This window comes from Lagenorhynchus albirostris, chromosome 7 (assembly GCF_949774975.1).
Source record: "Lagenorhynchus albirostris chromosome 7, mLagAlb1.1, whole genome shotgun sequence".
NCBI classification, from domain to species: domain Eukaryota; kingdom Metazoa; phylum Chordata; class Mammalia; order Artiodactyla; family Delphinidae; genus Lagenorhynchus; species Lagenorhynchus albirostris.
Window position 1 is genome coordinate 51,697,611 of NC_083101.1, and position 25,761 is coordinate 51,723,371.

A 25,761-nucleotide genomic window follows, 5' to 3' on the forward strand; every position below is an offset into this window, starting at 1 on the left:
GTCCTGAGCCCCAGAGCACATTCAGAGCTTAGAGGGTTCTTAAAAGATCCTCCCTTCTGAAGGTCTGTTTTTGACGGCCTCACAAAGGAGGTGGGCCTAAATAAAAAACCAGAAGTTTGACGGCTTCACTTTTCTGTTGGTTATTTGTCAAGGCTGAATCTGGGCAGGGTCAGCATCACAGAATCCCAGAGAAGTGAGAGTCCAGATTTCATCTCAGTCAGCCCCTTCCATTTGTGGGTCCTCTTGGCGGGAGCTAAAGATCCTTGTTTCCTAGAATGAAAGTCCATTTCTCTGGAAAGGACTGAAGTCCATCTGGGGAGACTGTCTAAAAAAGCCAAATCCTACGTGTCAGCTATCAGTGGATACTGAAGTTGAGGCAAGGCGTGTCCATTGGCTTCAGTTCTCTCCCAGGTACTAAGATTATACCAGTGGCTGCATGTATGCCGATTCATTTCATTTCATTCTTAGAAGAAGGAAGTATTAATCCTGTTTTATACCGTGGGAAAATTTAGGTATAAAAATTTTAAGTGACTGGCTACATCTGAAGAACTAGAAAGTATCTGAATTGGTCCATCTGTCTTCAAAGCTCACTATGCTTACTGCACTGGGTCTCCAAATTACCTCAAGAATTATGGTGTTCTAGAGCTGCACTGTCCAGTATGGAAACCCTTAGCCACATTTTGCTATTTAAGTTGATTACAGTGAAATAAAATTAAAATATTCATCGAAGGAAGATATGCAAGTGGTCAAAAGCCCAAGGAAAGATGCTTGATATCATTAGTCATTAGAGAAGTGCAAATCAAAACTATAATGAGATATTACCTCACACCCATGAGGATGACTACTATCAAAAAAACAGAAAATAACAAGATTGGTGGGGATGTAGAGAAATTGGAACTTTTGTGCACAGTTGGTAGGAATGTAAAATGGTGCAGCTGCTGTGGAAAACAGTATGGTGGTTTCTCAAAAATTGAAAATAGAATTATCACGTGATCCAGCCATTCCACTTCTGAGTACATACCCAAAAGAATTGCAAACAGTGTCTTAAAGAGATATTTGTATATCCATGTTCATAGCAGCATTATTCACAATAGCTAAAATGTGGAGGCAACTCAAGTGTCCACTGACAGATGAATGGTAAGCAAAATGTGGTAAAAAAATTACTTAGCCTTGAAAAGGACGGAAATTTTGACACATGCTACAATGTGGATGAACCTTGAGGACATTATGCTAAGTGAAACAAGTCAGTCCCAGAAACACAAATACTGTATGATTCCACTCATACTTAGAGTAGTCAGAATCAGAGAGACAGAAGGTAGAATGGTGGTTGTCAGGGGCTGGGGGCAGCGGGGAATAGAGAGTTATTGTTTAATGAGTATAGGGTTTCAGTTTTCCAAGAGGGAAAGAGCTATGGAGATGGATGGTGGTGGTGGTTGCACAGCATCATGAATGTAGTTAATGCCACTGAGCTGTGCACTTAAAGATGGTTAAGATGGTAAATTTCATGTTGCGTGTAGTTTAACCACAATAAAACATAAAATTAAAAAAATTAAACATTTAATTCCTCAGTTGCACTAACCATATTTCAGATGCTCAACAGGCACATATATAGCGGAGGCCTGCCATGCTGGCAAGTGTGCATTTCCCTTTCTCACAAAGCTCTATTTAATGGCACTGGTCTAGAACACAGGGGCTCTAAGAAATCCACCAGACAAAGATCTGTGACATCCTGTTGGCAAATGCAGGCATATATTTCATATTAAACACATGTGCCGAGGTTCACAGAATCTTTTGAGCCTTCTAAGCCTCCATGAAATGGAGTCTTGCAGTGCGGTTCCTCTTAAGTAAGCTTTTCATGAGTTACTCAGTTTGCTGCGCTTAACCACCAGGGTAAAGTTGTCAGCTGCCTAGCTGTCATTTAACTAGCTGTGCAACTTTAGACAAGTCGCTTTAGCTCTCTGGTCCTATTGTTTCCTCTTCTCAAAAATGAGGGATGAGGTCTTTGAGGCTTTTGCAGATTCTAGGAGCCTTGACCATTAGAAAGAAGAAGGTTAGCGGGCACCAAAGAAGGCAGGTGAGAGATAGACTTGTAATCTCTGCTGCGGGTCGTTGTGTCTGTGTATCTGTCCCTGTGTGTGTGACTGGGGCTACAGATTCTGTAGCTAACAAAGGGAATGGTATTATTTTCTTTTTTTTTTTTAGCTCAGTTGCTCATAATATATATTTACAGCAGTTTCTAAACTTTCCTTTTCTTAAGAAGGAAGGAGTATATCTGTCAGAAATATGATTCCTGCACTTTGGGATTTTAAGCTGTGTGTAAGGTTAATTACCAAATACTACCAGGTCAGGGCAGACCTGGTGGATTCAGCTGGAGGGACTGATAGGGGACGTTCCAGAGGAGTAAAGAGGGGAGTAACTCATTTGATGTTCACACACATCTTATAAAGTAGGAATTATTATTCCTATTTACAGATAAGGAAGCCAGTGGTAAGGAAACTGCCCCAGAATAAAGCTGAATCAAGCTGGGATTCAGCCTAGGTCTGTCTGGTCCCAAAGCCCATGAATTTCTTCACCTGCCTGTGAAGTGAGGCTGTGGGAATAGTTGCCGTGTTTCCTTGGAAAATGGACAGTTACAATTAGAGGTTATGGTTTAATCCTCAGAAGGGATTTAGGGCTGATGGGTAAATAGGAACACTGTTAGGGGCAGCGCCATTCTTGGCTGGCATGGAAGGTTGCAGCCACTAGTCTTCACGGGGAGAAATACAGGGACAGGCCCGTGATGGATAAATGTCAATGCTGGGCATTTGGTAGGGAACCACAGGTGAACTTGGTGTAGCCTGCTGTCCTGCATTGCACCTCAGTGGAAGGGGTGTCAGAATTGGATAGCATACCCCAAGATAGCGAAGCCTTAGAGAAGGATTTCAGGCTAGATGAAGTTCAGAATGACAAAGAAGTTCTCGCAGGGCATTTCAGAGTGGTGATAGGGAAAGTTACAAATAGAAGCAGCAGGGAAGCATGATAGAAAGTTCAGGGTCAAGGAGGATGTGACCAGATTCCCTTCTTTGCTTCTGGAGCTGATAGACCTTGGAGTCCTTTTGGAGTCTTGAACCAACACTCCAAGGGAGCGGAGTGTGGAAGCCAGCAGTATGTGTCGCTCCTGTGCTCACGTATGGGCGGGGAGGCTATGCCTGCCCAAGAAAGATGGGCCAGCTCATCTTGGTGGGGCAGGAGCCCCATCCATCATCATTACTCAGGACTTCCACCAAAGCTCTTGAGTTGGGATCATTAACTTCCGGACTGGGCTGGGACTTGAACACGAGAAAAACAGAAATGCCAGTAGAATTAAACTGTGTAATGTAAAGAGGGAGAAAGACAGAAAGGGCAGTGAAGGGGAGGGAGGGAGGGGGGAAGAGAGGGGGAGAGAAAGAGAAGCAGTGACAAGACAGATGGACTAAAGAGTGTTCCTCATGTTTTATGCAGCACAGTGGGCCCAACTTCCTGCGTAGTGTGCTGCTAACAAATATGTAGCTTGTATTAAATTTCCAGAGATAAGGATTCCTTTAAAATAACATTTACCTTTATGCAGGTAAACGGTAAACATTTATAGAGTACAAAACATATTCAACGAATATATTCCAATCCCAACCTGTAGGGTCTTCTTTTTGTTATCCCAGGATTGATTACAAGCTGCATGTGCAAGCTTGCGTGTCTGTTTATCGTTTTCATACGTGTGTATGTGTATATATAATTTATATATTTAACATAATGGGAGTGTATTGTTCCCACCCATGTGTAGTTTTTATTTTTTTCATTTAAAACTGGAATTTTTTAACGGCCTAGTATTCCATTATATTGACGTGGAAGGCTTGGATTTGCAGTTACCTCGTGAGAGGTGAAAGTTGTAGCAGTTGTCATGGGATAGAGCAGCCCACCAACCTGGCTTCCACGGGGGCGGGTTGCTCACCTTCTCTTTCACATACCTGATGTTGAGCGTCTGCAAGGGCAGTGGTTTAGTGAAATCCAGCAGATGTTTATGTCCTTGAGGCTTCTTCGTTATCTCCTTTTGGCTCCTGAAAGTGCCAAAAGTGAGAGTGAGAAATGCCCGAGAATTATTGCTGAGATTACTGGCTGAGTTCTAAGGCCTCTGTGAAGGAAATTGGGTTCACCAAGCTGTTGTTTGATCTCTTGGAGAGCTGATCCCTCTGAGTAGGATAACACCTTAGAAGAAAGTCTCTACGATCCTTAGCCAAAGATTGGCCAAGATGGATCAAAACACTGCCTGACGATTCCTCCCACCGTGGGTATAACATATTTTTGTTGTTATTTTCATCTATGATCGCGGGTGTTACTGTGAAGGAACAACCTTTTGAAGAAATGCCCTATTCATTGCTGTCTCTTACACTGGCAGGATCAGATATGCTAACAGGTGCTCTATCGATTACCAAATGGTTTCTTCCCAGCCATTTTGGGTCACCTCGAAAAAAGGGTGAGCACTTCCGGTTATAAATGACGGTGAATTAATAGCAACTTCAGCATTATTTCCGTGGTTTTACTTTTTAAATTTTAGCTTCCTAGATTTTTTATTTTGAAAGTTATCAACTGACTTAAATCTCGTGGGCATTCCTCGTCTTTGAAATGTGGGCTCCTCGTTTTATTTTATATTCTGCTCTTCCTCCAGCCTCCTATGCAGCAAGTAGAATGCCATTTTATCCAGAGCGCACGCCGACGTCCGCATAGTTCTCTGCCTCTCCTTTTCTGTGCAGGGCTGTCAGATGAAGGGCTGCATTGTAGAGAATTCGGTTCTGCATACGTGTCCTTTGTAAGTAAGGACCTGAATGTTATCTCCTGGGGCCTCCCTTCTGGAGCACCCTGGGCTTCCACACACACGCACGTTCGCACTCCTCCACATCAAGCCGCTTCCTGCCATCTCAGGCCTCCCCCCCAGCGCCCACGGCCTGCTTTCACTCACCTTTCCCCCGTTGGAAGGGTCAGCCAGGTCTGCATCTGATAATGGCGGGACCCCCTCCTTCACTTCTCTTCTTTAGCAGTAATTCCACTTCAGCACAGAGAGAGAGCTCATGCCGGTAGGGCACGCACGCCGTCCTGGTTATGTGCCTTCGAAGGGCTTAAGTGCTTTACAAACATGCAGTGTGGTAATTTGAAAATGGAATAATGTCCCCATGCAGTTTTTACCAGTAAGAAATGTGACTGAGGAGCTAACAATTGAAGATGTTGACTTAAGTTTCTTAAAAATAAACTTTAGGGCTTCCCTGGTGGCACAGTGGTTGAGAGTCTGCCTGCCGATGCAGGGGACATGGGTTCATGCCCCGGTCTGGGAGGATCCCACATGCCGTGGAGCGGCTGGGCCCGTGAGCCATGGCCGCTGAGCCTGCGCGTCCGGAGCCTGTGCTCCTCAACGGCAGAGGCCACAACAGTGAGAGGCCTGCATACCACATAATAAATAAATAAATAAGTAAATAAATAAACTTTATTCATTGGAGAAGTTACAGATTTACAGCAAAATTGAGAGGAAGGTACGGAGATTTCCCATACACCCCTGCCCGTACACATGCACACCTCCCCCATTATCAGCATCCCCCCCCAGAGGTACATTTGTTACAATTGATGACCCACATGGACACAGCGTAATCACCCAGGGTCCATAGTTTACATTAGGGTTCACTGTTGGCGTTGTACATTCTGTGAGTTTAGAGAAATTAATGATGACGTGTGTCCATCATTATAGTAGCATACAGAGTAGTTTTGCTGCCCTAGAATCTTCTGTGGAGTTATTTAAATTTGAAATATTTCAATTTTTATCTTTGCAGTTTTCCATGTTATACAGAAAGAAGCATTTCAAATGAAACACCAAAACATTTTATCCAGGTTAGTTTGAGATGAGCTCCATTTGATTTTAGACAGAGCTCTCAATTTCAAGTAGAATAGAGGATGTGGAGATTAGGTTTAAAAAGGCCTTCAGGTAAAAGCATTCCCCAATTTTACATTCAAAGTCAAAGAAATTTCCAGGATGTTTAACAAAACAAATCTCCTTAAACTGAAGCAAGAGTTGGAGGCTTAAATGAAAGGAAACACTTAAGATGAATAGTACTGACCATTTTGATAGCCTAGTGTTTTAAATAGCATCTCAGTCAATTTTATTTATTCCAAGGGAAGTCTCTGCTTATGTGTCAAATATAGCAGTTAACCGACCTGATAGAAATTCTCTGTAGACAGTATTTCTGCAAAGAAGTTAAAATGACAAAGTACATAGGAAGTAGCCTACTGGTCTACTTTGGCTAGAAAGGAAATTTGGAAAACATCTAGACCCACCGAAAAAGGTAAATACAGGATTTAAAGTCACAAATTAGTTTTTTTTTAATTGAAGTGTAGTTGACTTACAATATATGTATGTGTGTATGTATGTATGTATTTATTTATTTATTTTTGGCTGCTTTGGGTCTTCGTTGCTGTGCGTGGGCTTTCTCTAGTTGCGGCGAGTGGGGGCTACTCTTCGTTTCAGTGCACGGGCTTTTCATTGCAGTGGCTTCTCTTGTTGCGGAGCACGGGCTCTAGGTGCACGGGCTTCAGTAGTTGCAGCACGCGGGCTCAGTAGTTGTGGCTCGCAGGCTCCAGAGCGCAGGCTCAGTAGTTGTGGCGCACGGGCCCAGTTGCTCCGCGGCATGTGGGATCTTCCCGGACCAGGGCTTGAACCTGTGTCCCCTGCATTGGCAGGCGGTTTCCTAACCACTGCACCATCAGGGAAGCCCTTGACTTATAATATTATTAATTTCAGGTGTACAACATATTTTTATAGATTATACTCCATTTAAAGTCATTACAAAATAATGGCTATATTTTCCTGTGCTGTACAATAACAAGTTAGTTTTATAACAGCATATGTAAAAGACAAAGAAACATTTGATTGGTTTACACCGCTGTCTGCTTTGTGAACGTGTCATCTTAAGGGCAGGGATTGCATTTTTTATTCATCATGTACTCATGTGCGTAGTACAGTACCTGGCTTTGTAGCATGTGGTCAGTAAACCTTTGCTGAATAAATGAATAGTGATGGTTAAATTTGAAGTTGTGTTTTAAAACACTCTGTTAGTGATCATGAACCCACTTGCAGATATCAGAGTGAAATCATTGATGTTCAATCTGCATTTTTTGTGATATTTTTTAAATGTATCTGAATTTTTTAAATGACTAAAATTTCAAATGTAGTTTAACAGCCTAAGGTGAAATTCACATGCTATACACTTCATCTACTTAAAGTGTACAATTCAGTGTTTTCTGGTAAGTTCACAGAGCTGCGCCACCGTCCCTGGAATCTAGTTGTGGAGCATTTTTATCTCCTCCTAAAAGGAACTCTGTACCATTAGTAGTCACTCTCCATCTGCTCCCACACTGGGGTCATAGGCCACCTCTTTAACTTAGCCTCAGGTTTGCAAGGTGTACCCCCGTTGTAGTATGTATTTATTAGTCCTTTTTAAAAACTAAATAATATTCCACTATACGGATAAATCGTATTTTGGTTTTTTTCAGATGATGGAGTTTGGGGTTGCTTATGCTTTTTGGCTATTATGAGTAATGCTTCCATCACATTTTTATACCAGTTTTTATATGGATATATGTTTTATTCTCTTGGGTATATATTAAAGAGTGGAATTGCTGAGTCATACAGTAACACTATGTTTAGCCTTTTGAGGAACTGTCACAGTATTTTCCAAAGAGGCTGCACTATTTTACTACATTCCCACCAGCAGTGTGTGAGGGCTCCAGAAGATTCGTACTGAAATTTTTAGAATTAAAAGGTAAGATGCGGGCTTCCCTGGTGGCGCAGTGGTTCAGAGTCTGCCTGCCAGTGCAAGGGACATGGGTTCGAGCCCTGGTCTGGGAAGATCCCACATGCCGCGGAGCAACTGGGCCCGTGAGCCACAATTACTGAGCCTGCGCGTCTGAAGCCTGTGCTCCACAACAACAGAGGCCGCGATAGTGAGACGCCCACGCACAGAGATGAAGAGTGGCCCCCGCTTGCCACAACTAGAGAAAGCCCATGCACAGAAACGAAGACCCAACACAGCCATAAATAAATAAATACATTAAAAAAAAAAAGGTAAGATGCCTTCATCCTGTGAAGTTTTTTAAAATTGAACAATAAGATGCCTTCATGCTGGCAAACACTAAAGATATAAAACCCAGTCAGTGTCTCTTTGATGATCAGAAGTTTAGATCATGGAGGGTTTTCTAGGTTTGAATTTTATTATCACTAGAAATATGTTAATATTCAGTCTTTTAAAAATTTTCTCTTTTCCCTCATTATCACATACACTTTGTAATGAAAGGAATAGTGTTTGAGGAATTAAACCATAGAGGGAACCGGTGACAGATTTTCTTTGTTGTGTTTTTGGCCCGTAGAAACGTTGGTTTGTTTCTCAAGGGCTTAAGCAACTTTTTAGACCTTGGGTGACAAGCATTTCCTCAGAACAAGGGAGAAGGAATTCTCTTGCCCTAGAAACTTGGCAAGAATAGTTTTTATCTTTGGATTTCTGAAAATGGAAAACCGCCGTCACTCCTGTGGAAAGTAGAAGAGAACACCCGCGAGCTGATGAGAATAGACAGCTGTTGTTCACGTTGCCAGTTGGAAGAGGGTAGTTCATAGACGGTCTCAGAATTTACTGCCATAGTTATTCATAGCGTTGGAAAACTTTTATAGGTGGTGGGTGACACTAGGTATCATTGTAGTGCTGTACGGCCTTGTTTGCTGCCGTAGGAGACTTTTGGAATGTCAGAAGGCTCATCTGTGTCACCAGTTTCTTCTGCCTGCTGCACTGGGTCCCCCTGGAGTCCTTGACCCTTGGGTTCCTGGTTATCTGCTGGTTCAGGGATCCTGTCCATTGACGACCCCCTCAGCCACCCAACCCACTACTCTTTGGATCTCGTGGATGCCCTTCTGTCCTATCTGTTGTTTTATTAGCTATCTTATTTTTAAAAGATTTTATTGTGGTAAAATATGCCTAACATCACATGGACCATTGTAACCGTTTTTAAGTGTACAGCTCAGTGGCATTAAGTACCTTCACAGTGTTGTGCGGCCGTCACCACCTTCCATCTCTGGGACTTGTTTCATCTTCCCAAACTGAACCACTAAACCCACTGAGTGATAACTCCCCATTCTCTCCCTCTCATTAACTTTTGGCTAAGGACAGCCTCTTCTGCTAACCCGCCCTTCTTGGCCTCTGGAATCACCTGTAGACTCACATGAGATGATTCCTTTTATCTCGTCAACGTCTTGTTTTTTTCCTCTTACTTCTTCCCCCAGGCCCACAATTTTTGCTTCATTGCTGACTTCTCTCTTTGTTCTATAGGCTGGTCTAGTTTGTGCCTCTGAGGACTCTGAAGTTGCTTAAAGGGCTGAGGTTAGTAGGGAAGGGGGCCCAGGGTAAGGCCAGCTGCCACCTGATGTGGGATGCTGTGAATTCTGTACCTCTGCCAGGTGATCTGGACTCTGGGCCTAGGAGTGCTCTGTGTTGTGCCATGAAGCCAAGGGAGTGGAGTGAGGGTACCTCTGGGCCCCCTGGGGCTCTGACTGCTGTCTCACTGGTTCTTGACTTGTCAGGGTTCCTTTCGCCTTGGTCACAAGCAACTCAGTAAGTGCAGGTCTGAATTTCTGTTTCAGCCTCAAGGTGTCTTACTTTTCAACTGATAAAAAAATTCCCCTAAGAAAAGTCACATAAATATTGCTCCCTGTTGCTGAACCAGATTACATTGCAAACCCAGTTTCCTCTAGTCTCTTACGTCTGTGAGTAGACTTCACAATCACTAACCCAGTCTTAGTGTACGGTACCACTGAGCATGCATTTCAGAAAAAATGCACAGGAAACTCTTAACGTAGACTATAAACAGCTGGTTTGTAGTCAGAAGAAGATACTGATTCAGTGTTCTAGTAATAGCACATTTTCTGATGTTTATTGGCAGTGAGAGTTCTCGGGTATTGCTTCAGCCACCCAATGTCAGCTCAGTCCAGTGTATACTAACAGCTGACTCTTCAGTATTGATCTCAGCACTTATAAAACGACTCCCTGTTTTTACATCACCCTTTAACTCTGATCCTGAGGTTGGAGAGTTTATCTGAAATACAGGATATACATTAATTCAGGGAAGCAGATTGGATTCATCAAACACTAATAACTGTTTGCTGAACTGAGTTGAATTCATCTTTGCTGGTGAGTCTGCTGTCTGGGCCAGAGTCGCTTCCTCCCTTTTTCCCTTTCTTCCATCTGTGTTTCTATTTTATTTTTTGTTTATTCAACAAATATTCGTTGTGTGACTGCATTGGGTCAGACCCTTTTCCAGGCATGAGGTATACAGCAGTGCCTAAAACGTCTGTCTCGTGGGTCTTACATGTCCAACAAGGGAGACAGTGGATAATCAGGTCCACCAGTGAGTAAGATGCTTTCGGAAAGTGATGAGCACTGTGGAGACAGAGTGATAAGATCCATGTTCTGGAGGGGTCGCGGCTGTTGACATGGAGGTTAGGGAAAGAGGGCCTCTCTAAGGAGATTAAATCCCAAGGGACAGTGAGCCACTGCAGTCAAGGTCTGGGGGAAGAGCCTTCCAGGCAGGAGGCGCCCCAAGGTGAGACAGTGCTTAGAGCAGGAAGCAGACCAGTGTGATCGGTGCTGTGAGCAAGGGTGACATCACAGGGGGCTGCGACTTGCTGCCTTGCAGGCCAGGGAAGGAGTTGGAGTTTTATGGTGAGTGCGACGGGAAGTCATTGGAGTGTTGAAGCAGTGAATGCCGTGATCTGATTTACTCTCTTCAGATGTCTCTGCTGCTGTGTGGAGTGTAGTTTCAAGGGGGAGCAAAGCAAAGCCCATGCAGTTGCCCAGGCAGAGGGGTGCTGCTTGCACTGGGGTGGTGACAGTAGAGATGGAAAGAACTGGTAGGACAGGAGGTCTATCTTAAGGTAATTTGGGCGGATGGTGTCCACGGCACTTCCTCCAGAGAGCTGCTGCCACGGCATTGCCAGTGCTATGGGGGTTGCCATGGGGGCTTTACCAGTCTGAAAGGTAAAGCGCTGTACGTGGGTGCGGTCAGCAGAACAATGGCCCCCAGAGAGGGCTACACCCTGGCTCCTGGGGCCTGTGAAGGTGTTACCTTCGTGGCAAAAGGGACTTTGCAGATGTGGTGAAGTCAGGGATCTGGAGGTGGGGAGGTGATCCTGGATTCCACGTGGGCCCATTCTAATGGCCTGAATCCTTGGACGTGGAGAGCCTTTCCCAGCTGCCCCAGAGATGTCACAACAGAAGATGCTGGGAAGTTTCAAAGCTGGAAAGACCTGACCACTGTTGCTGGCTTCGAGGATGGAGGAAGGGGGCGCTGAGGCAAAGACTTCAGGAGTTCTCTAGAAGCTTGGAACAGCCCTCTGCCCAGTTAAGCACCTTGATTTTAGCCTGGAGAGACCTGGGTCAGACGATGGGCCAACGAAACTGTAAGATAATAAATTTGCATACAGCAATAGAAAACAAATATGGTTGATATAGTTTATAATCCCCTTTTCCTTTGTTAGTGAGACTGAAATCTTTTCATACGTTAAAGGACCATTTATGTTTTTTCTGTGAGCCTTCTGTGTATGTCCTTTGCTCATTTTTTTTATTGAATCCCCTCCCCCTATCTTGAAATTCCTTATTTACTGTGGAGATTGGCCCTTGGTGATATGAGCTGCAGTTCCCCCCACCACCACTATTTGGTATTTCAAGCCAGGAGACTAGCTGAGACTAGCTGGGGACAGGCTGTAGAGGCCAGGAGCCCGAGGACTGGCCCTGGTCACTGTCCTCTGTGGACAGGCGGAGGAGCCTGTGGCTTGTCTGGTCCCCCATCAGCAGACCAGAGCCAAGTGGACCTGATGTGTTCTTCACACTCTTCCAACCTCTGTCCTCATTCCAGTATAACCGTGGGCAGAGCTCAGGTTAAGCTAATGGCCTCAATGATTGAACCATTTCACACTCATGTCTGGTGCTGTGATCTAGAGGTTCCAGTATTACTGTTGGGTATATGATAAGCCAGGTGAGGAATGGGATACACTCTCCATTCAGATATTCTGGTTACTAGAGACTAATCTTATTCTTACCAGTGTTACATGAAATTATCGATAGAATGCACGTTACCCATCAACTCTTTCAAAATGTGTAGGACTTTATTTATTGCAAGAGCTAGCGGTACTGCAATCATTACCTCCTCTGAAAACACAATGCCAAGGAATGATTTTACTGCTTCTTTGGTTGATGTTGAACACGTTCAGGGTTGTGCTTCCGCCAGGGTGAGGGTTAGTTGTTAGTACCGATTTCCAGATTGGGGCCAGATTAGTTAACAGATCAACCAGTCTTATTAGTGCCAAATTTCGCCCTGGGAGAATGCTGTGTGATAGTAGAAGCTTGATCAAAGGTCTTGAAGATCGAAGACACCTGGAAACAGTTTTGCTTTGATCTGGTTAACTTTATGCCTGGGGAGGAAGCTCCATGTCACTGAAAGAACCTAAGGTCTAGAGTCCAAATACCTGCGTGTTACTCATCACCTCTCCGATTTTGAGCAGTTCACTTAATTTCTGTGAGTGTCTGTTTCCTCATTTGTGAAATGGATAAAATAATATTGCCTGCTCAGTTCATCTTGCAGAATCAGTGTGGTGCTCAACTAAGATTTTTTTTTTTTTTTTTTTTTTTGGTACGCGGACCTCTCACTGTTGTGGCCTCTCCCATTGCGGAGCATAGGCTCCGGACGCGCAGGCTCAGCGGCCATGGCTCACGGGCCCAGCCGCTCCGCGGCATGTGGGATCCTTCCAGACCGGGGCACGAACCCGTGTCCCCTGCATCGGCAGGCAGACTCTCAGTCACTGCGCCAACAGGGAAGCCCTCAACTAAGATTTTAATGCGAAAATTCTTTGTAAACCATGACGAAGGACAGAAACATGCCATCAAACTCAAGTTTCAGATACTAAAATGAGGAACAGAGGAATGAGTCTGGATATGATCTACCCTACAGCCATAAACTAGGGGGTTTTTTTTGTTTCTTTCCTTTTTTTTTTTTCACCTCAAAAATCAAGCTACCTGACGTAAGAATTGTGTCTCCGGGTAAGGAGTACATAACCCATCACAGTTGCCCTACCCCAGGCCACGCTCCAGCAGCCAGGAATCTCCAAGACACATCTTAACACTCACACATCAGAGTGTGAGTAAGCTTTCCCCTTCTTTTCTCGGCCTTGCTTTTCTTTTTGTTTTATTAATTGTACTGACATGTGTCTTTGGTGTTAGCCATCTCTTATCCTTTCTCAAGGGAGTAGGGAGTGTTGGATAACCACACAGATACCCAGGACTGCGAGATGAGGAAGTTACCTTCAGCAAAACAGGTAACACACTGTCTGTATCTTGTTGCCCCTCACAGTTTGGACAGAAGGCACACGATTTAGAGACCTTGGGCCCTGCGTGTCGGATGAAGAAGCAGGTGCGTCAGCCCAGACCTGGTGGGGGAGGGGAGGGGAGTCCCAAGGACACGGTTCTAATACCTTCATATCGAATGCAGTGGATGGGGAAGGAATTAACAAGCGGGAGCAATGTGCATGGTGCAGAATTCCTCATTAGTGAGTTGGAGCGTGTCAGTGGCTGTCCCATGGCATCCTACCCCAGGAGCTGCTGCCTCGTGGAGCCCCGGCCTCCCCTGGGAGAGGCTGGTGGTCACCTCCCTTATCCCTCTCTCCCTTGTTTTTATCTGAGAGATGGAATTACTGAGTTAGAGGGGAAGAGGAGGAAGAAGCACATCAAAGAATTTTCTGGTGGCTTTTGAATAAGGGGCCTTATTGGCGTAGGGCTGTTAGCTTTGGGTGTGCTGTTTTCATCATGAAGCACCTGGGGTTTGTTTTTCTCTAAAAGACGTAGATAAACTAGAGAGAATCTAGGGGAAGGGCCACAAAAATGATGTATGGCTTGGAGAGGAGAATAACAGTCTATAAATATTTGAAAGGTAATATACAAAGAGGGAGAGAGATTATTTACAGCAATGGAGAGGAGTTTGACAGGGAACAAAAGCTTGCATCTAGGAGCAGGGGAGAATTGGGTAGAACTGAAGAAACAGAGCATATGGTAAGGGTGATTAAGCAAAGAAATGTAATTCTCGCATTAGTTTGCGTGGCCAGGAGCTAGTGTGGCAGGAGTAAGGGATGTTTCTCAAACTGAGGATCCACGCACGATTGTGAATAATATTTTCTAATTCCTGTGTGTGAAGGGAGACAGCGGGCCGTGCTTTATCCTTTGCCATGTGTGTGTGTAGTTTGTTTAATTCCCAATTCCTTGGCATTGTGTTTTCAGAGGAGGTAATGATTGCAGTACCGCTAGCTCTCATTTACTGAGTGTCTGCCTCATGCCAGGTGTTGCCTTAGCTGCTTTGTTATTTATGTTCTCATTTAGTCTCTACAACAACTCTGTAAAATAGGAACTATTTTTCCACTTATAAGGAAGCAGGTTTAATAACATGCTTAAGATCACACGTATTTTAAGTGGTGGAGTTGGGATTCCAACCCGAGTCTGTGACTCACAGCCCATGCTCATGTCCTGTATTGGGCTCCATTACTCTGGTCATGATAGTAAGTTGGGACCCACTAGGTAGCCGGGTTACTAAGCTAGGTGAGCAGTTTGTATCCAGTTACAGAGGTAAGTAAAATAGTCGATGTCCAGAGTTCCTCTTTTTTTTCTTTCCTTGAGATATATTTTCTCAGTATCAGTAAGTGCTATGTTATTAATATACTACATTTGGTCATTCTGTATTTTCAGTTATACCGTAGGCTTTAACCAGCCTCACAGTTATAGAGTGATCTGTTGAATCTCTTGTAAGAAAGAAAATTTGGTAAGTCAGGCATTACGCTTGATCTTAAATGCTGGTTGTAGCGGGGTTTCCTTGGCAGTGTGGTGCACTTCCCTTGGCTTTCTGACTCTGATACTTTATAGCGTCCAGTGTATTGATGATTACTAAAAAACAAAACAAAATACACAGAATTAGCTACTCGGAATCTAGGTGAAGAGCTAGGTGTCTGGGTTCTTCCTGTCATTGCAAGAAGACGCCAGGCTTGGACTGAGAAGACCTGGGTTTACTCGGGACTCCAGCTCCTACCGTGTTCCTCTGGGTGCAGGGCACCTTTCTAAGCCACAGCCGGCTCCTCTTTCTGGGTCTCAGCCTTGTAGAGTTATTATCGGTAGCCACTGAAAAGTCTATGTAAACTGCGGAATACATGAGATAGTACAGTGAAAAGTGAACATCATTTGCATTCGCAGCTCTTTTCTTGGCTCTGCTTCTCTTGGTTAAAATCTAGGACAGTTGGTAACAGTTAGGACTTTTCAGGAGGTTGACCTTATTCAAAGGGGGCCATCTCAGATTTTTTTGGAGGGTGAAACAGAAAGTGTCAAGTGAGTTTCTGCTAATTCCGCAACCGTCGCCTCTCCCTTTTGCCCACGGTGCCATGGAATGGAGACCACACCGAGGTTCCTAGCCAGAGGTGGACAGTATGGGATCCAAAATGTGGCTCAAACCACTAGCATTTTTCGTTTGCACTCTTCGCCTCGCCCATCCTAGCCCTTGTTCTCTGCAGCAAGCACCTTCCCTCCGGAGTTGTGTGCCTTCTGAAAATAAAGAGCTTTTTGCTCTCTGTGCCCGTGCTGTTCTCCCAGGAGTGGTCCCTAGTGAATTTCTCTCTGGAGTCATCCCTAGATTACTTTCACTGTAATGATTTTACCCTGGTCATATTTCTCCCAAGGTCTCCTATCTCGGTTACTTGTAAGGCTACTCCTCCCCTCTCTTGTTCCCTTTGATCTTTTATAATTGGCTTAAAACTCTCCATATTTAATCTGCGGTGACTTTGTTTCTCCTCCCTATTTTGGTGTTTTCAGTCCCTGACAATTTAATAATCTGTTGCTTATTATTTTCTTAGTTTTTCTTAGGGTGTCATATTTCCAGTTGTACCGTTTAATTGTCTTTTCCCCATGTCTACATATTTGTTTGATTTTAGCTAGTAACGCAAGTCTGCAGGCTGTCTGTATGTTGACTTGCAATAAATAAAGTCCTACACATTCTGGGGCGTTGGTTGGCTTCCTGGTTTCAGACTCAGCTAAACCTGAAGGCACCTCTGTATGGTAATGTCATGAAAAAATGACTCTTCCTACCTTGGAATTAAACAGTTGAGCACCCAGTTAATATAGAATGAATGAATGAATGAATGAATGAATGAATTTGTCGAGTTTTTGAGAGCTTTCCCTCACGTTGGCCTCCTAGGACAAATGGCTATGACTGCTCAACATGTATGAAAGAACAGCTCTGTCACCTGCTCCGTGGTTGGCTCTTTGGTGAGTCCTTCCTGTGACAGCATCTGCAGTTATCTTTTCAGTAAGCTCAGTTCTTCTGCTCTGAAATCCTTTTAGTCACAGCACTGTAGTCTCTGCTCAGAAGGTCAACTTTACTACCACTTTTGGGCTGGGTCTAGTCCAGAGATGGAAGAGAACCCCCAGGTGAGTCTCCAGGCTCTGCCTATGTTGCTGTTTCCTTTCTGGGTGTGCGGAGTGGGGACAGACAACTTCATCTTAAAACTGTGCGTTCATGGGAGTATATGCTTTTTTGTTGGTGGTGTTCAGATAATTACTCTTGCTTGATCGTTGATTAAAAAAAAATCTTTATTCTCTGACTTGTCAATCCAGTATTGTTTCTGTGATGGAAGAAACCTTGAGAAGCACGGGTGAGGCTGGTGGTTGATGCAGCCACAGATGATACCCAGTGTTTCCCGCAGAGTTGGCCGGCTCCTTTGTCACAGATAGAGGCCCCGTGTTTTAGAGTTTATGTAGTCCCCCCTCTGTGCCACAGGCTGTACCCACGCAGAGATGTTCTTAGGTTCTGTGTTTACTTGGAGAATTGCCAAACAGTTCTTAATACTGGTGACCTTTCTGTGAAATGGAGTTTCTGAGAGCATGTTAGATTTCCAGAGACCCGATGGACAATCTCTTCATGACACAGGCCACTGGATGAGGAAGATAAAGATGCACATGATGCAGCTGTGATTGTAGTTGTAAGAAGCTGGCCACTCATATAGCTTCTGTCGTGCTGTTTCTTAGTCACCATGATAACATTTTGGTTGACAGGCCCAGATTGGCTCTCGGTAATCATTTCTTTCAGTTAAGATACAACTTTCTTTGTGGTTAGGGTGTTGATTGATATGTAGATACAGATATATCTGTGTGTATGTATGTATATGCATGTGTGTCTGCATGTACATGTGTGTATCCCAAGTTGTCAGAGCCTTCAGCGCCTTGCACCTGTTGCTTCTGCCACTCTCAAAAGCCACAGGTTTCTTGGGACTTCCCTGGTGGTCCAGTGGGTAAGACTCTGCACTCTCAGTGCAGGGGGCCTGGGTTCGATCCCTGGTCAGGGAACTAGATGCCGCAAGCATGCCACAACTAAGAAGAAGTCTGCATGCTGCAACTAAAAGATCCCATATGCTGCAACAAAGATCCTGTGTGCCACAACTAAGACCCGGCACAGCCAAAATAAATAAATAATCAATCAGTCAATCCATCTTTTTTTGAAAAAGCCACAGGTTTCTGGCTCTAGCCCCCGCCAAAAGGAAAGGGCATTGTTGCAGTTGGAGTCTTACGTGGGAGACCTCATTGGCAGCACTTTCTTCACATGCCTAGACCTTGACTGCACAGAGGCTGGGAATTCGGGTTCTGGCCCTACGTTGGGAGGCAGGAATCATCGCAAGTGTGACATATTTTGCTATGCCTTCCTGTCCCTGTGGTTAGTGACATGTTTGGTGGAGCAGTTAGCTGTGAAGAGAAGACAAAGCTTGGAGGCGATCACCTCACCTGGTAGGTAGTGACTTGTGTCCACACTTTGAGAACAGCACGGCAGCAGCTGGCAACGAGGCCACAGTTGCAGAGCTAAACCAGGACCCAGGGTTGGAGCGAGCTGCTTCAAGGATGAGTCAGAAGAGCCACAAGTTAGGGGCTTTGGGACAGTATGGTGTGCCTTTGGACCAAATCACAACTCACAGCCCCTGCCCTGCCTGACATCTCCCAGTGGAAATGTCACCTCCCGTCCTGGTCTCTGTCGTTGGAGTCTGAGAACTGTCTTGACCTTGGTGTTTGATTCACCTCCACGCCGGCATATGCATAGTTAGTAGTCATTTATATTCTTCTCCAGGAAATCATCAGTAGGAACAGATGTCTTTTTTTTTTTTTTTTTGTGGTACGCGGGCCTCTCACTGTTGTGGCCTCTCCCATTGCGGAGCACAGGCTCCGGACGCGCAGGCTCAGCGGCCATGGCTCACGGGCCCAGCCGCTCCGCGGCATGTGGGATCTTCCCGGATCGGGGCACGAACCCGTGTCCCCTGCATCGGCAGGCGGACTCTCAACCACTGCACCACCAGGGAAGCCCAGGAACAGATGTCTTTTAACTTAAGCTGTTCATTGGCCGCATTTAAGCAGCTTCCTTTACCCTTAATGACACAGCTTGGTGGTGAAGTGTGAGGTCTCTGACGGGGTTCTGCTGCCAGTTGCACACACATCCTTAGATTTACCACCTGAACTTATCCAGGTATCAAAACAAGGGATAACATTACTTCCTAGGCCTTCCCTGTTGTCGGATTGGGTGAAAACTGCTAGGTTTGATTCTCTGTCGTTTCCCCTACCTGACTTTGGTAAAAATGATGATTGAAAGGTTGGACAAGTGATTATTTTTAGAATCGACTTCTTTTCATTTCAGAGGAGCTTTACTCAAAAGGAAGGAAGGCAGAAGGGAAATCAAGATGGCACACGTGAATGGCGTCACCCATCGAGGAGATTCTGGTGGGCGGTCTTGGGTGCAGTGGTAGTTAGTGACTACACAAAAGTGGGTTGGTTTCATTCCCAGCTTTTTGTGTGTGGACATTATAACAGCTTAGAGGCACATCTCCCACCCTCACACCTGAGTGGCGCAGCAGAGAAGACACAGAAATGCCAGCGGATGGCTAAGCATTTCGGCGATCTGCGTGTATAGCTAGCAATCCCCGGCCCCTCTCCTCTTTCCCTGCTAATGTTGAAAAGTGAGGTAAATGTAGGGGGACACTTTGGGCTATGTCACCAAATGTCAGTTCTAGAATTAGTATTTCCAATGCACCTGGAATCCCGAAATCTCATCTTAATAACTGATTTGAACACAGTTCCTCTTCCCACTCAAAAAACACTAAAAGTGGGAGCATATATATTGAATTCAAAAGTTTTAAATTTTTGTAAGTTTTACCCTTTCTCTCTCTTCCCTCTCCTATCCCCACCTTCTCCCAGTAGCAGTCTTTAAAAAGCATGATATAGTTAAACGGCCAAATCCAAGAAAAGGGAGGATAAAGGGCTCCAGATAATTCCCAGTTTGGGTTATCAGCCCTCACATAATGGAGAGTTGATTGTGCTTTATTTTCTTGTTATTTGAGGGGAGGGAAAACTCCATAGAGATGGGAAAGGTACATCTGGAGGAGATCTGAAATACTCCCGATTCGAGATACGTTTGCCTGTAAACCGTTCTCATGTCGGCTTTGGAATATACCATGCAAAGTACTAAAGGTCAGTAAAGCTTCCTTCACAAATTTAGTAAGAGGGAGCAGTTAGCTGTAACAGTGTGCAGCCCTGGAGGTCATAGACCAAGCTAGGAGAAATAATTATGCATGGTAATGGGCAATTACAGATAATGGCCTTTTGGGGGTGTCAGAAAATACATAGCCCCACAGTCTTGCCTGGAATGAACACTGAAGAGCACATTAACTTTATAGCGAGCTAAAAGTTCAGCCCTGGAACTGCAGCCCTCCCGCCGCCCCCCTCCCCAAATAAATAAAATCCCCGTCTCACTTAAGGGAAGCACTGTAGCAGCTACACTTATCAACAGCAGAATTGAATACACGAGGAGGCGGGGGATTTGCGGTCAGAAAGGAAGGTCAGTTCTTCTCCACCTGCTGGCTTTGTCTCACAAGTAGAGATGGCTCGGGGCTCAAGGCAGGTACGCGAGTGAAGGGGTTGTTTGCTTTCCTGGCGCCAGGTTTGTGTTTGACGTTTAAAATAGCCTGTCATGATTGCCTTGTGGGAGAAACAGATTGTTCCCGCATTTCCTGATTATGACTTTGGGGAGTGATATCACACCGACTGCATTCAAGGCTACTGTCTGACCTCAGAGAAGGCCAGGAGTGGAGGATTCCGCTCCTTTCCAAGTTCAGTTGTATTCAGGAAGCCCTGCCAGGTGCAGCCCAGGCCTCCTGCGGTCCCTCAAAGATGAGCATTGAGAGCAAGGATACCTTTTTTGGCAGATAATTTGGTGGCTCTCTTGCTCGATGGCAGAGAATGCCCTCACTGTGTTGTGACTGTGATAACAACAACGGCTAACCTTTATCGAACACTGACCCTGTCAGAGCCTTTTTCGCCCTCTGTGGTGTAAGTAGCAGTATTAACCCCATGTTATATATAGACTCTCGGGCAACGGAGACTTAAGTATTAACGGATCCAAGGTCCCAGGGCTGTGGATTCCAGATCTGATCAAGAATTTGACCTGGGAGCCTGGGTTGGTGCTCTCAACCCAAGGCTCTGCTGCCTGGCCGCATTGTGTAGTGGTGAATGCCTGTTTTACTGAAAGAAATGTCCCTGGCTTAGGGGTGAAGCAAGAGGCGTCCAGCTGGGCCTTTCCTGCTGACTGCTGACTAAGCAGCTCAGTGTGCCAGCTCAGGATGAGACACTGCCACCAATTGCTCCGAAATCCGTCCTCCTGGAGAGAGAAGAGCCTGCGATACGGACGTTCTCAAATTTCTTACACTCTTAAAAAAATTCTTGAGGACCTCAAAGAGCTTTTGTTTATGTGAATTACATCTATCAGTATTTATTGAATTAGAAACTAAAACTGAGAAATTAAGAATACATTTGTTAATTCCTTGAAAATAATAAATCTATTATTTGTTAACATATTTTAATGAAAAATAACGATATTTTCCAAAACAACAAATTAGTGAGGGAGGGTGGAATTGTTTCACATTTTTACAGATATCTTTTATATGTCTGCCTTATTAATAGAACACAGCTGAGTTCCCATGTGTACTTTATTCAGTCTTTTTTTTTTTTTTTTTTTTTTTTTTTTTGCGGTACGCGGGCCTCTCACTGCTGTGGCCTCTCCCATTGCGGAGCACAGGATCCGGACGCGCAGGCTCAGCGGCCATGGCTCACGGGCCCAGCCGCTCCGCGGCATGTGGGATCTTCCCGGACCGGGGCACGAACCCGCGTCCCCTGCATCGGCAGGCAGACTCTCAACCACTGGACCACCAGGGAAGTCCCCAGTCTGTTGTTTTGACTGAAATACATGAAGACAGTTCAGCTTCACATAGATAAATAGTTGGAAAAGGAAAATAAATGCTTGAAGAGTCTTTTGAGATCACTGTGACTATTCTTTGATACTAGGCCAAAACTTGACAAATGATAATTTCTTAAAGATTAGTTGCAGTGTGGATCTGAAACCATGCTAATGAGGTTTTTGTACTCAGTTAAATTAAAATCCATCTTGCACTTTAAATGGATCTGTCAACCATTCATTATTTTGTAATGTCATGCATTGGTCATTTGGAAAATATTTGTTCACTGAATTGTGCAGACCTTCCAAATGTTGACATTTCATTAGGAAATATCAGAGAATCCCACTCATTAATATCACTGATGATTTTGTCAGAATGCTCTTTAAGTTTGGAAAGCTGTCAAGCACATGATTTTCCAAAATTCTGGTTTTTACTCTAAAGCTGAACGTTTTGGCAGTAAATACTTCCAGTTGTTTTCCTTGAAGTGATAGGCTCACTTTTTTCATTTTAAAGAAAATGTCTGCCAAATACCCTAAGCCTCAGTAACTGTAGTTTGTTATCATTCTTTCAAGTAAATGGTGTTCCATTTAAACAAAAAAAAAAAAAGCAGTGAGCCTGGCTCTTCATTCAAACATTTACACAAGCGCCTCCTCCAAGGAAAACCTCAGCACAAAGCAGCAGAAGTGCTTTGTGAGTCCTTCCCACTTGGTCACCGTGATAATAAGATGCAGTCAAAGGTAGAGATTTAATCCGTTTTTTTTCCTGCTTCATCAAGGGCATCTTAAGCAAAATTGACGTAAAAATTTAAAACTGTTTCACTTCATAGCAGTAGGGAATACAGTGACTCTCAGTACAGTTTGCTGAGACTGCCTTGATTCCTGCTAAGAAACCACGTTTTCCCCACCATTGCTTCTGCATCATCAGTGCAACTGTCAACACAGAGAGAAAGGCCAATAGCAGCTTTACGTTATTGTGGAAATACTTTTGACCTCATGGACCCTCGAAAAGGCGGTGTGGGCAGGGGGCCTCAATCACATTTTTGGAGCTGCTGCCATAGGGTATAAGAGTGGGAGTTCCTGGTGCTGAAACACCAACCTCTGGTGAGTTTAAAGCAGTTGTCACCCTGCTGGTGGAGTCACTCTGGAGGCTCTGAAGACTTCTGATGCCTGGGTCCCCACAGCCAGAGGCTCTAATGTAAAGGGCCTGGGGGGCGGCCTGGTCCTGAGGGATTTTACCCGCCATGCTACCCCGTGCAGCCCAGGGTGAGAGCTGCTGTTTTGGAGGCAGGTTCTGTTCCTGGGGGACCCAGTCCTTCTCAGCAGTTGGTTAAGGTACTGTTCTTGATGACTTGAAACATTTTATAGGACAAACACCCAACTGAAAACCAGGGGTATTAAATTGATCTGGGTATAACAAAAGCCATGTGAAATAATACCAGACATAATGTGGCTTTTTATCTCTTCACATTTAATTAAGGGTCTAGTCCTTCTCTTCAGATCACCACTGGGGACCTGCAGAAGCGACAAACATCAACAATCTTATTTTTATTTTATTTATTTATTTATTTTTAATATCTTTATTGGAGTATAATCGCTTTACAATGGTGTGTTAGTTTCTGATTTATAACACAGTGAATCAGTTATATATATACATATATACCCGTATCGCCTCCCTCTTGCGTTTCCCTCCCTCCCACCCTCCCTATCCCACCCCCCTAGGTGGTCACAAAGCACCAAGTTGATCTCCCTGTGCTATGCAGCTGCTTCCCTAGCTATCTATTTTACGTTTGGTAGTGTATATATGTCCACGCCACTCTCTCACTTCGTCCCAGCTTACCCTTCCCCCTCCCCGTGTCCTCAAGTCCATTCTCTACGTGTCTGCATCTTTATTCCTGTCCTGTACCTAGGTTCTTCACAACAATTTTTTTTTTTTTTAGATTCCATATATATGTGTTAGCATACGGTATTTGTTTTTCTCTTTCTGACTTACTTTACTCTGTATGACAGGCTCTAGGTCCATCCACCTCACTACACATAACTCAATTTCATTTCTTTTTATGGCTGAGTAATACATTGTATATATGTGCCACATCTTCTTTATCCATTCATCTGTCTATGGGCACTTAGGTTGCTTCCATGTCCTGGCTATTGGAAATAGAGCTGCAGTGAACATTGTGGTACATGACTCTTTTTGAATTATGGTTTTCTCAGGGTATATGCCCAGTAGTGGAATTGCTGGGTTGTATGGTAGTTCTATTTTTAGTTTTTTAAGGAACCTCCATACTGTTCTCCATAGTGGCTGTATCAATTTACATTCCCACCAACAGTGCAAGAGGGTTCCTTTTTCTCCACACCCTCTCCAGCATTTATTGTTTGTAGATTTTTTTAAAAAAATTTTTTAACAGGTTTATTGGAGTATAATTTCTTTACAATGTGTTTGTAGATGTTTTGATGATGGCCATTCGAACTGGTGTGAGATGATATCTCTTTGTAGTTTTGATTTGCATTTCTCTAATGATTAATGATGTTGAGCATTCTTTCATGTGTTTGTTGGCAATCCGTATATCTTCTTTGCAGAAATGTCTATTTAGGTCTTCTGCCCATTTTTGGATTGGGTTTTTTTTTGATATTGAGCTGAATGAGCTGCTTGTAACTTTTGGAGATTAATCCTTTGTCAGTTGCTTCATTTGCAAACATTTTCTCCCATTCTGAGGGTTGTCGTTTCGTCTTGCTTATGGTTTCCTTTGCTGTGCAAAAGCTTTTAAGTTTCATTAGGTCCCATTTGTTTATTTTTGTTTTTATTTCCATTCCTCTAGGAGGTGGGTCAAAAAGGATCTTGCTGTGATTTATGTCATAGAGTGTTCTATGTTTTCTTCTAAGAGTTTGTTAGTGTCTGGCCTTACATTTGGGTCTCTTTAATCCATTTGGATTTATTTTTGTGTATGGTGTTAGGGAGTGTTTTAATTTCATTCTTTTACATGTAGATGTCCAGTTTTCCCAGCAACACTTATTGAAGAGGCTGTCTTTTCTCCACTGTATATTCTTGCCTCCTTTATCAAAGATAAGGTGACCATATGTGCGTGGGTTTATCTCTGGGCTTTCTATCCTGTTCCATTGATCTATATTTCTGTTTTTGTGCCAGTACCATACTGTCTTTGATTACTGTAGCTTTGTAGTATAGTCTGAAGTCAGGGAGCCTGATTCCTCCACCTCCATTTTTCTTTTTCAATATTGCTTTGGCTATTCGGGGTCTTTTGTGTTTCCATACAAACTGTGAAATATTTTGTTCTAGTTCTGTGAAAAATGCCATTGGCAGTTTGATAGGGATTGCATTGAATCTGTAGATTGCTTTGGGTAGTAGAATCATTTTCACAATGTTGATTCTTCCAATCCAAGAACATGGTATTATCTCTCCATCTATTTGTATCATCTTTAATTTCTATCATCAGTGTCTTATAGTTTTCTGCATACAGGTCTTTTGTCTCCTTAGGTAGGTTTATTCCTAGATATTTTATTCTTTTTGTTACAACGGTAAATGGGAATGTTATCTTAATTTCACTTTGAGATTTTTCATCATTAGTGTATAGGAATGCAAGAGATTTCTGTGCATTAATTTTGTATCCTGCTACTTTACCAAATTCATTGATTAGCTCTAGTAGTTTTCTGTAGCATCTTTAGGATTCTCTATGTATAGTATCATATCATCTGCCAAGAGTGACAGCTTTACTTCTTCTCTTCCAATTTGGATTCCTTTTATTTCTTTTTCTTCTCTGATTGCTGTGGCTAAAACTTCCAAAATGATGATGAATAATAGTGGTGAGAGTGGGCAACCTTGTCTTGTTCTTGATCTTAGTGGAAATGGTTTCAGTTTTTCACCATTGAGGACGATGTTCACTGTGGGTTTGTCATATATGACCTGTATTATGTTGAGGAACGTTCCCTCTATGCCTACTTTCTGGAGGGTTTTTATCATAAATGGGTGTTGAATTTTTTCAAAAGCTTTCTCTGCATCTATTGAGAAGATCATATGGTTTTTCTCCTTCAATTTGTTAATATGGTGTATCACGTTGATTGATTTGCGTATATTGAAGAATCCTTGCATTCCTGGGCTAAAGCCCACTTGATCATGGAGTATGATCCTTTTAATGTGCTATAGGATTCTGTTTGCTAGTATTTTGTGAAGGATTTTTGCATCTATGTTCATCAGTGATATTGGCCTGTAGTTTTCTTTGTGACATCTTTGTCTGGTTTTGGTATCAGGGTGATGGTGGCCTCGTAGAATGAGTTTGGGAGTGTTCCTCCCTCTGCTATATTTTGAAAGAGTTTGAGAAGGATTCGTGTTAGCACTCCTCTAAATGTTCGATAGAATTTGCCTGTGAA

At 43.8% G+C, this 25,761-nt stretch overlaps 1 protein-coding gene across 2 annotated transcripts in view; it reads left to right on the forward strand.

Moving 5' to 3' along the window:
- The window catches only part of DMRT1 (doublesex and mab-3 related transcription factor 1), a 105,405-nt gene that overhangs the window by 4,293 nt on the left and 75,351 nt on the right, over positions 1-25,761 (forward strand). The window lies entirely within an intron of this gene.